This window comes from Rhipicephalus microplus, chromosome X (assembly GCF_043290135.1).
Source record: "Rhipicephalus microplus isolate Deutch F79 chromosome X, USDA_Rmic, whole genome shotgun sequence".
Classification (NCBI taxonomy): domain Eukaryota; kingdom Metazoa; phylum Arthropoda; class Arachnida; order Ixodida; family Ixodidae; genus Rhipicephalus; species Rhipicephalus microplus.
The window spans coordinates 371,907,181-371,920,253 of record NC_134710.1 but is presented as its reverse complement, the minus strand read 5'-3'; positions in this window follow the sequence as shown (position 1 = coordinate 371,920,253).

Here is a 13,073-nt window from a genome sequence, read left to right as displayed (position 1 = left end):
GGAATAAGGCTGTTTAACCTGGCGGCGAGCATCTCGGTCAGACATCTCGGTCAGACCTTCAGCAAAGGTGTTGAAAAGCCATTCCATAATCATCGGCATGGCCTTATCTATCGCTGCCGACACTGGGGAAGCGACCGTCGCTTCAATTGACCCACACTTGCGTGACGTAGCAGCAGCATACCCCACTTCGCCCTCTTTAATGAAGGATGTTGCCTCAGACCGAGAACAACGGCGTTTCTCCATTATATCTAGAATTTGTGTTTCACGTTCTCGAGCAGGACAGCTATTGTGCGTGGCTGTGTGTGTTCCATCACATAGGCAACACCTGCAGTTGTCTACCTGACAATTTGATTATGAATGTGCCCCACCGCAATTTGCACATCTCAATGAGGACCTGCAAGCATTAGCGCTATGTCCAAATCGCCAACAGTTACGGCATTGCAGTGGGCGATGTGTCAATGCCTCTACACGGAATAGATAAGGCCAGGCCTTCAGCTCAGAGGGGCGTGTGAGACCAGCAAAGGTAACGATGATGCTTTCAGTAGGGACTCGCGTATCACCTACAGGTCTGGTGCATCTGTAGACAGATATCACGCCAGCTGGAGAGACCATCTTTAAGAATGCTTCAGGACTAATGTTAGTTAGAACACCACGAACAATCCCCTTCACGCAAGCAAGATGAGGAGGGATAAAAGCGCGAACAGCAATGAACGCAAATCTCGTGGTGGCCAGTAAGTCTGTGAAGCATTAAATATTTGAAGACCTGCATAGTATGCCAGTCTTGCCGAAACGCCTCACCTCCAAGATGTCCTGATGACCGCTTATGTTGCGAAGTTCTTCTTGAAACACCTTCATTTCACTCAACCGAATGGCTCCACCTTCAGTGGGCACAAGCACGACAGGCAAAGTGCTTACACCGTTCTTGAGGAAACACTCCAGTGGTACCGATTCAGCAGGGCGACTGGCTGACCAGGGCGAGCCCTGGCCGGGACGGGAGACTGGCATTGATGGCTCCTGAAAAATCAGCAAAAAATATTTCTACCGCTAATAAAGAACCAAAGGTGACGAGAGTGGCCAATCCTCTCTCACAGGACGTGCAATCGAAAGCGCCAGCTACTGCAGGAACGGTCGACTGTCGGCACTACGTCGTCACCATCTCAAACTAACCCACGTCTGTCCTTCTTTACGGGCCGCTTCTTTTCTGGGCCAATCGGAGCTATCACGAGCACGAACCACGGTCCTCTTCCTCGTCTTTTGCAAGCACTGCTAATTGCACCCTATCCATTCTACAATTTACTTATTTATTTAATAATTTATTTATTTATACTGTCAACCTTTACTTGAGGGTCATACCAGGAGGGAGTACAATAGTAATTACAGAAAACCGAAACAACTGGCACTCAAATAGCAATGCATACAAGAAACCAACATTTGCAGTAGTTCAATTCAACCATGACCAAAATAAGCATCAATTTTCCTGTCAAAAGATTGCACATGACTACTAATACCAACATGATGGGGTAAACAATTCCATTGTTCTCTATCATCTGGAAAAAAATGACTACCGAAAGATGTCAGTGCGAACGTTGAAATATTTAATGGGGGCATCATGATTCAATCTGGCGCTACGCTTTCCGGGAAGGCGTGTGTACTCGTATTTAGGTATTTTTAATATCCCTTGCATTATACTGTATAATGTTTTAGGTTTTTGATTTTGTCATCGTATTTCCAGTGGTTTAAATTGCATGAATTGAGCATGTCATTTACTGAATCCCGCCTTCTACATCTAGAGCACACAAACCGTACTCCAGGCCTCTGAATACGTTCTAACTTGGTAAATAAGTGTTTTTATTGAGGGCTCAAAACCACGGAGGCGTACTCCAGTCTAGGTCTAATATATGTTTGGTATGCAAGCAGCTTAACGTGTTTCGGTGTTTTATGCTACTTCACTCGAAGATAGGACACCAGCAAGCTGTCCCAGGAGACAAAGAATCTCATTACGGTGTGTCAAAGCATGAAAGCCTCAAGTGTAACAGACAAAATTGCACTGTCAGAGCTTTCGAAGTTGATTAATAAGCGTAAGGTGTCCGATGTAAGAAGGTATAACATGGAGAGAATAGAACACGCACTGAAGAACGGACGAAGCGTCAAAGCAGTCAAGGTAAAACTTGGGATAGGCAAAGACCAGATGTATGCACTAAGGGACAAGGAAGGCAAAGTAACTACCAATATGGATAGGATAGTAAAATTAGCGGATGTGTTTTACAGAAACCTCTACAGTAGCCAGCAAAACCAACACCTTAATATAAGAATTAGCAGTAGCGCAGATGACACCCTACCCGTAACGATAGAAGTCAGAAAAGCCTTGGAGAGCACGTAAAGAGGCAAAGCTGCTTGTGAGTATCAGATCTGCTGAAAGATGGAGGACAGATTGTGTTAGAAAAACTAGCAACCCTGTTTACGAGGTGTCTCCTGATGAAAAGAGTACCAGAATCTTAGAAGAATGGTAACATCATCCTAATACCTAAGAAAGGAGATGACAAGAACTTGAAGAATTATAGGCCGATCAGTTTGCTCTCTGCAGTATACAAGCTTTTTACAAAGGTGATTGCTAACGGAATGAAGACAACATTAGTATTTATTCAACCAAAGGAACAAGCAGGATGAACAAGCTACTCAAGAATTTACCACCTTCATAGTATCAACCAGGCAATAGAGAAATGCTCAGAATATAGCTAACATAGCCTTCATTGATTATGAGAAGGCGTTTGATTCAGTAAAAATATCAGCAATCATGCAGACACTGCAGAATCAGTGCGTCGACGAACGATATATAAACATCCTGGAAGAAATATACAGGCGATCAACTGCTACCATAGTGTTCCCTAAAGAAAGCAACATAATGCCAATCAAGAAGGGTGTAAGGCAGGGGGGATACAATCTTTCCAATGCTATTTACCACGTGCTTAGAGGGGTTTTCAGAGACCTTGAATGGGAACAGTTAGGCATAAGAGTTATTGGAGAGTACCTTAGAAACCTTGCGCTTTGCCGATGACATTGCATTGCTGAGTAACTCAGGGGACGAATCGCAACTCGTGATTACGGAGTAAGACAAGGTGATATGCCCGGGAAGGGGTTGAGGCTGCCACCCAGGATCCGGCGAAGGACGATGTACTCATCAGCTAGCTCAGCCGCGCGTTCCATGTTCCTCTCCCCAGGTCTATCTTGAATCCACAGGCGCATTTCCTCATCCAAGCACCCGTAAAATTGCTCAAGGCAGATCAAGTCCACCAGCTTATTCCGATCCTCGTAGACACCTTCTCCCTTCAGCCACTCCACCAAATCGGCCTTCATGTTGAATGCGAATTCCTGAAATGTCTCGCCCGTTTTCGTTTGTGCGTCTCTAAACCGACGGCGAAACGCTTCTGCTGAAAGCCGGAATTTCTTTAGGAGGGCAGCCTTCACTTTGTTATAATCATCCGCGTCTGTTGCTGGCAAACGCGCAAGCGTGTCCGCTGCTTCGCAGGGCAATACCATTAGTAGCTTTTGAGGCCACGTGGCACGATCAAACCCCATCCTCACACAAGTTCTTTCGAAATTTACAAGGAACAATGCTATGTCCTTGCTCATTTTGTAAGGCTGCAAGAGGTCCCTCATGCTCACTCATGCGCCTGCCTGAATCTCTGCATTTTCTGTTCCCAGATCACTGGCGCCTTTTGCCTCTGCAATCTTAAGCTGAAGCAGCAAGCGCTCAAGCGCCCTTTCTTGGCTATCCGCTTCTTCTTTGGCCTGACGGTTTCTCTTTGAAAAATAAGGCGCTCTCGCTCTTCGACTTCTTGTGCCCTTTTCATCCTCACCTGAATTAGCTCCCAGCACTCGGCGAGCTCCTCCGCATCCGCGCCAGAATCCTTAACCGCCTGTATTAAAAGTGGCTTTCTATGTATAGTCGCCACCTCAATCCTGAGCTCCTGGCACAACAGCACTAAATCCTGTTTCCTCAATTTGTTCAAATCCATGGTCACCCCGTGCAGACTTCCGTTGCTCAAACGGCCGTGAAGGTACCTCTAATAAACCCAATCCTTCACAAAACAACAACTAATCTACCCTTTTGGATAAACATCACCATCTATCCAAAACACCTGGCAGAATCTCTAAGGAAAGTGAGCACTCACCAGCATCGGTACCAGGAAAGAACACGAACCGATCCCGCCGCAGCCAACCAGTTGAGATGCCCGGGGAGGGGTTGAGGCTGCCACCCAGGATTCGGCGAAGGAGGACTCTTGCGACGCGTCTCACGAACAAGTAAATGATGCGAAGACTCCACTGATGGAGTGTTCACATATCAATCATATCATCAGCGGCAGGGACTGCAACGCTGATGCGAACACTCCACCGAATGCCGGCGTCGGTTGCGTTGTGTGCCACCACAGCGCACAACGCAACTCCAGCGTGCGTGCCGCACGCGGCTTGACCATGGTATGACCTTACATAATAAGCGTCAATTTACCGACGGCTGCGCGTCGGTTGCCAACGTTCCTTGCTCTGATTTCCTTTTTTTGTATTTTGTGTACATGACATTGGCTTAACGAAATTAAACGCATCTAAAGTATCCACTTGTTAGCGTGTAAGCAGGTAACACGCAATAAAAGAAATACGAACCTAAGCTTCCTCACTCTTGCCCCGCCGCGGTGGTCTAGTGGCTAAGGTACTCGGCTGCTGACCCGCAGGTCACGGGATTGAATCTCGGCTGCGACTGCTGCATGGAGGCGGAAATGTTGTAGGCCCATGTTCTCAGACTTGGGTGCGCGTTAAAGAACCCCAGGTGGTCGAAATTTCCAAAGTCTACGGCGTCTCTCATAATCATATGGTGGTTTTGGGACGTTATACCCCACATATCAATCAAGCTTCCTCTCTTTCCTTCCTCAGTTATATAAATGCACTACGTTTCCATGCAACATTATTCGCAGGGAATGATTTTGCAGCAGGCCTTGTGCAACCCAATTATACAGTCGATGGAGTGGTATTCCTGCTAGATCAGTTCTCTTTTTCGGTCAATTTTTGTGCTCTTGACCGTGATTACGTATTCGATATGCGACGTTTTACCACCGAGATGTGAAGCTTGCATCATTCTGTCGCTTGGAAAAGCTGGAACGAACAGAATGATTATTACTTAGAGAAAGGCAGACAATGACTAGTTGCACAGCCGCATGTGTTTCGCATTCGCTCAATTCACAGGCGCATTTGCACAATTCACGGTCACATTCGCAAAATTCGGCAAAACAATTTCGTGGGTATACACACAATCAAGAAAAACCTGTGCACCTACAATAATTATGTCAGTGCGTTGGAATTTTGAAACGTGCTTGAAGCCCCAAAGCACACAATTTCCTCGTAATATGTCGCTGGAAAAGAAACACTACAACAAATAAATTAAGGACAACACATCTTCCTTCAAAGCAGGCCAGGCAGATATTTTTCACTCGGCGTTCACAGCCCATTTGCAACATACTGTAACGTGAAAAAATTGCGTGGGACTTTCGCAACCAAGCATGCTTTTTACCAGACTTCCTTTCAGTACGGCGATACCAGTGCATCACACTAACCATATTTTTGCAGTACTTGTTGTAGTGCTCACTAAAGAGAAGAATGGCAATATTTGTGTTGCTCTTTCATATTAAACAAACAAAAAACACGAAAGGCGTATATTACCCCGTAAATGATCAACGACGACTGATCAGCTTGAACCATTCTTATTCGTCAGCTAGAAGAGACAACTGGATTGAGACATCAGTTGCACAGATCAAGTGAATTTTTTCAAAACAGAAAACTGGCACTGCATCAGGAAATAAAATGACTCTAACGAGTACGTATGAAATCATCGGTGGCGGGATGCAGCTGCTTCTAGTAACATCGCAGAGGCAATTCTGCTAAATACATGTATGTTCCTTTACATGACAGTGCTTTAACCTGTCCTCGGAACGAAATAGCGTTGTCTCCTTCCTAACACCGTGAAATCAAAAAAAAAAAAGAAGTAGAGAAAACAGTGAAAGGGTCAATGCACGCAGTCCCAGCGACTCTGTGGTGAGCGCATTCCGTTCCTTTTTTTCTGATGTTGACAGATTTAGTCACGCGTCCACAGCAGTTTGACGCAGCCTGCTAGCCATTTGGATTGATTAATTGCTATGTGGGGTTTAACGACCCAAAACCACCTTATGATTATGAGAGAGGTCGTAGTGGAGGGCTTAGGAAATTTCGACCACCTGGGGTTCTTTAACATGCACCCAAATCTGAGCACACGATGATGGATGGTAGCGCAGACAACGAACACGGACAAGAGAAGGCACATAGACACAACACAGCGCTAACTTAGCGCTGTGTTGTGTCTATGTGCCTTCTCTTGTCCGTGTTCGTTGTCTGCGCTACCATCCATCATCATGCAACCATACCAACAAGCCCAAATCGCCACCCTCACTGAGCACACGGGTCTACAACATTCCCACCTCCATCGGAAATGCAGCCGCCGCAGCCAGGATTTGAACCCGTGACCTGCGGGTCAGCAGCCGAGTACCTTAGTCACAAGACCACCGCGGCGGGGCGCTAGCCATTTGGAATATGGTGTGGTGGCAGTGGTTAGAAGAAGAAGAAGGCACCGAATTTCTGCAGCCCGGGGGGCACGGCACAGCGCCTTTTGCCGGCCGCGTCTTTACAGCTGCTGCGGACGTGCAACTAAATCTGTTTATTCTTTCTGGGAGAGAGACGTGGTGCGTGTCTTCCGAACCCAAAACGACAGGACCCAACCCCCATTTTTTTATTTCTTTTGTAGGAATCGTGTTCTGCTGTGTGTAGCAAGCAGCAAGAACGAGCAGCCGGGGTGATAGAAGCAGCAGTATATGTTTTATTTTGCATCTTTTTTTTCCTTTCAGTGTTTTCCGCTATCTGTAAGCAGCACGTGATTCCGGTGTTAGCCTTGGCTTACGTGTACTTTTTCTGCGCTTTTAACCCTTGTGTTCTGAGAAGACTACATGTATTATGTGTTCATTTTAACAATATTGAAGGAATATTTCTAGTTTATAGCGTTTGTGCGTCTGTACTAAAACCTTGCATGAGGTCACGCCTGTCGTGACAGCTACCTTGGGGGATTTCGAGTTTGGATCCGTGGCCTTTGACCATCGAAAGCACGCTCGACTCAACGGCTACTGTTCTCACCTCCAAAGTTGGCCATAAAACGGGGCAAACGTCCACCAGTGTCAGTGGCTGTTTTTGTGGGTGTTTACATATGTGTAGTGCAAGGAGGAGAGCCCATAGGACTCCCGAAAATATCATTGACCAGTCGCCAGCGAACCATCTGAGTTGCGCGGGCGTTCGCTTTTATTAGTGTCAATAAACAAGTTCGTTCTGTTTTAATCACCGGTTTTGTTTCAACCTTCGATATTTCACAACTTGAGCCATCGAGTCGTAGGGACACTACAATGCCTTTTGCGGAGTTTTGTTTTCTCCCCACATAGCACAATTGGCGTCACCGTTTTTATGTCTAGAAGTCAGGGAAATATGCGTTACCTGTATCAACTACACTAATAACTAGCTTCTATAACAAAACGTTGCGTACCTGTAATTGTAGACTCGAGTTTTGCGGTGTCGTGCTGCCCGGGCAGCACTGAAAACCTTCATGGGTGATGTTGGGTGACTATAAATGATGTTTTTTTAAGGTAATACAGAATCGTTTTTTATTGGTCGTAAACTCATTGAGTGAGCCAAGTTTACTCCAAGTCTATATATATATATATATATATATATATATATATATATATATATATATATATATATATATATATATATATATATATATATATATATATATATATATATATATATATATATATATATATATATATATATATATATATATATATATTGTGAGCGCTGCAATACACGTCTGCTGGATGTTCGGTAGTAGCGAAACAGAAGCTCGCGACCCGCATCCAGAGGGACGACGAATCGTATACGTCCTACATTAAAAATATTCTGCCTCTCTGTCGCCGAGCACAAAATGACATGACGGAGGCCAATCGCATCCGACATCTACTGAAAGGTATCAACTCTGTGGCCTTCAATGCTCTCGTGATCCAAATCCGACTACCGTCCGGGACGTCATCACTACATGCCAACGCCTGGACGCGCTTAATTCCATGCGCCTTCCACACGCATCCTGCGACGCTCGCTTTACCAAAGAGCATGAATTGCGGGCCCTTATCCGCACAGTTGTCAGAGAAGAACTTCACGACCTTACTCCAGGCAACCCAACCATTGCGTCTGTCCACACACCTCCTCCCAACCGGCGAGAGATAATCAAGGACGAACTGGCATCAATGACAAGCGCTGCACATGCCCCATCTCCTGTGCACTTTCCAGTTCCTTCGTACGCAGAAGTTGCATCGCGGGTCTCTGCACCAGTTCCAACCGTGCCTGCGGACGTCGGATGCGACCATGTGGCTGCGATGACAACGCAAGCGCCAAGGCCACGCAGCTATTATACATGGCGTCCTCCGCGCCCCATCTGCTTCTACTGTGGCATAAGGGGTAATATACACCGTTTCTGCCGTCGCCGTCCGCAGGATGAACGACGTGGTTACTCAGCTTACGAGAGAGACTTTGCCCCGAGACCCGATGAATACGATCCCGCACCGTATCCATCCACCTCCCGTCAGTCGCCCTCCCCTCCAAGATCTCATGTTGGGCCTCATCCTTCTCGTTCATCTCGCCGCCGTTCTCCGTCACCGTTTCGGCGTACGTCATCACCCCTGCGTCCCGCTCCGATCTCTCTGGACTCGGAAAACTAGAAGGCGCAGTTTTTGGAGGGGAAACTGCTTGTTGTCGGAACGTTACAACTCCTCCGTCTCGTCCAGCTAATTTACTGCCTGTTTGTGTGGAAGGTGTTTTTGTTGACGCCCTTATAGACACTGGAGCCGCAATTTCGGTAATTGATCGTGAATTGTGTTTTCGCCTGCGTAAAGTGCAAATTCCTTATGCCGGTCCCATGTTATGCGGTGCTAATGACAGTCTAATTCGCCCGACCGGGTTTTGCACTGCTCGTGTTCTCATCGATGGAATCCGTCATCACATACAATTGGGTGTGCTGTCTTCGTGCGCTCATCAGATAATCTTAGGCTGGGACTTCTTGTCAGCGGCGTTTGCTGTAATTTCGTGTGGTCGGCCCCTCATTCGTGTTACGGACACTGAGCTTTCTTCTGCTGCCGACATTTCGTCGCCCAACCTTGTGACAGCTGCGGATTTCCTCCTGCCTCCCGGAAGAGAACGTGTCCTTACGATCAAGTCACGAGACATTCTAGATGGTGATGCTGTGGTTGTTCCTTGCCAGCGCTGCATTTTTCGAGACATCACCATCGCATCTTGTTTAGTGCGGTTCTCCCGTGATTATGCAAGCATCACGGCCTACAACACGACACCAGAACCACTTCTTTTGCCAGAGGGGACCACTGTTGCCAGCATTACCGAAGAAGCACCGCTTTGTGTCGTCACTGGTTCATCTGCTTCGTCATTCTCAAAGTGTATGCCAACGGAAGATGCATTTCCTGCTCTCAAGGCCACTTTGTGTGAACATCTCAACCCAACACAAACTGATATGCCTTGCTAGCGTTATTAATGAAGCACAAAACTTGCTTTGACGTTTGTTCCGAAGGTCTGGGTCAAACTACAGTGACCGCTCATCGTATAGACACCGACGAATCCCGTGTGATTCGCCGCCGCCCTTATCGTGTGTCGGCTTCTGAACGCAAGTTTATAGAAGAACAAGTCAACGACATGCTCGCGAGCAACGTCATCAGGTCTTCGACAAGCGCATGGTCTTCTCCTGTCGTACTAGTGAAAAAAAAGGATGGCTCGGTACGGTTTTGCATTGATTACAGATCACTCAACAAAATCACTCGTAAGGACGTCTACGCAATGCCTCGCATTGACGACGTTCTTGATACCTTACAAGGTGCCGAGTACTTTTCAAATCTCGACTTGCGCTCCGGTTATTGGCAGATTCCAATGCACGAGTCTGATAAAGAGAAGACTGCGTTTTCTACGCCAGATGGGCTCTTTGAATTCAACGTGATGCCTTTCGGCCTGTGCAATGCCCCAGCCACATTCGAACGGATGATAGACACGGTACTGCGGGAATTAAAATGAAAGACCTGCCTTTGCTACCTGGACGACATTGTCATCTTTTCGTCCAGCTTCTCACAGCACCTGGAACGGTTAGACGAAGTCCTCACGTGTTTAGCTAAGGCCGGTCTCCAGCTCAACACTAAGAAGTGTCGGTTTGCCAGTCACAGCATCAAGGTATTAGGTCTCGTCGTCAGTAGACATGGTGTTGAGCCCGATCCCGACAAGGTTGCCGCGGTACTTCACTTTCCTACACCAACCACACAGAAAGACCTCCGCAGCTTCCTTGGCTTAGCGTCGTATTTCCGCCGCTTTGTACGTGATTTCACTACTATTGCGGTTCCTCTGCACAAACTTCTGACCACGAGCGCACCCTTTGTTTGGTCGGATGACTGCGAAGCCGCTTTTTACACCCTCAAGCGATGCCTCACATCACGGCTAGTGCTTCGCCATTTCGACCCTGCAGCACCTACTGTGCTACACACTGACGCAAGTGGACTTGGCATCGGTGCTGTCCTTTTTCAGCGGAACCACGCTTTCGAAGAACAAGTCGTGGCCTACGCGAGCCGTACTCTGTCACCTGCTGAGCGAAACTACAGCATCACTGAGCAAGAATGTCTCGCCATCGTGTGGTCCATACAAAAGTTTCGTCCTTACTTATACGGCCAGCATTTCACAATAGTGACTGACCATCATGCTCTGTGTTGGTTATCGTATCTCAAAAATTTGTCGGGACGCCTTGGCCGTTAGGTACTTCGATTGCAAGAGTATGACTACAGCGTCACATATAGGTCGGGCTGAGAGCACCAAGATGCCGACGCTTTGTCCCGTTGCCCGCTCTTCCAAAGCGCCGAAGTGTCACCTTCCATCTGTTCGTCACCGCCCGCCAAAGTGACCAAACAGACGGCTGCTGCTTCGAAACAGTCAGTTGCCTTGGCGGACCTTCTTTCGTCCACAGATCTCGCCTCGCTCCAACATGCCGATACCTACTGCCGCACAATCATCGATCGGCTCACTGGCCTATCGCGTGCTCCAAACAGCCGCCTAAGACGACAACTTGCCCGTTTCAAGTTTCAAGAGGGAACATTATGTCGGCAAATTTACCATCCTCTCCGTAACCAATGGGTTCCTGTCATTCCTCGCTCACCGCGTCTGGAAGTTCTACAAGCGTTTTATGACGATGCGACAGCTGGCCACTTAGGGTTCCACAAGACCTACGACCGCCTCAAGACTCGCTGATTTTGGCCTGGCCTCTCCACTTCTGTCGTCAAGTACGTCACTTCCTGCGCGTCATGCCAGCACCGAAAACGTACCACGTCTCTTCCCGCGGGGCCATTGCAACCACTGCCGTGCCCGTCCACTCCCTTTAAATTGTGGGCATAGACTTATACGGACCTCTTCCGCTTACGCCAGCCGGTCACCGTTGGATTGTTACTGCCGTAGACCACCTTACTCGCTACGCGGAGACGGCAGCTCTTTCATCTGGGGCTACCTGTGAAGTAGCCGATTTTTTCCTTCGCGCCATTATTTTACGACATGGTGCACCGCGTGTGCTCCTTAGTGACCGTGGCAAGACATTTCTTTCACATGTCCTTGCTGAAGTCTTACAGGCCTCTAACACCATCCACAAGACCACATCAGCGTATCACCCAGAAACTAATGGTCTGACTGAGCGTTTTCACCGAACTTTGTCCGACATGATCTCTATGTACGTGCAACCAGATCACAAAAACTGGAACACAATACTTCCTTTCGTCACGTTCGCATATAACACTGCCATACAGCGTACGATGAATTTCAGCCCTTTTTTTCTCGTGTATGGCCGTGTACTGACTTTTGTTCTGGACACCACATTTTTGTCCACATCTTCCAATCCATCTTCATCTCTCCCGGAAGAGTTCGCCGCTCGCGTCGCCCGCTGCCGTGAAATCGCCCGCGTCAACACTGCTACCATTCAGGACAAGAGAAAAATCGACATTGATGAAAAGCGTCGAGTTGTTGTGTTCCGCCCAGGCGACGAAGTCCTTTTGTGGACACCTGTTCGTGTACCTGGGCTCTGCGAAAAATTCCTTCACCGATATCTCGGTCCATACACCGTCCTGGAACGAACATCTGAATTCAACTATCGCGTTGCTCCTGTCAACGCGGCTCCTGATCACACTGAGATCGCCCACGTCTCTCGCCTGAAACGATATATTCGGCGTCCCAACCCTTTCTAACTTGCTGCCCTCTTTCGCGAAGGGGGGGAAAATAGTGTGAGCGCTGACTATGTACTTCATCTTCAGCTGTATGACCAAACCATTCTAGTGATCATCATCGTATGTCACGCGGGCTGGTCTGGCTCGTTCGTCTAGATTAAAAAGATAACCTGGTTGCTGCCGTACCGGACGTGGTCTCATAATATATATATATATATATATATATATATATATATATATATATATATATATATATATATATATATATATATATATGTATATATTTACCCTCTTGGCAAGCGATGACGATGGTGCCGCAAAATTTCTTGATTGATTGATTGATATGTGGGGTTTAACGTCCCAAAACCACTATATGATTATGAGAGACGCCGTAGTGGAGGGCTCCGGAAATTTAGACCACCTGGGGTTCTTTAACGTGCACCCAAATCTGAGCACACGGGCCTACAACATTTCCGCCTCCATCGGAAATGCAGCCACCGCAGCCGGGATTCGAACCCGCGCCCTGCGGGTCAGCAGCCGAGTACCTTAGCCACTAGACCACCGCGGCGGGGCTGCCGCAAAATTTCTCAAAGTTGAAACGCTCACCTGGGAAATTCATGTACGAATCTAATAATTAATAATTTTTTATTTGGCCAATACATTGTAATCAGATTGTCGCACAACTAGTCTCCGCCAGTTAAAGTAATC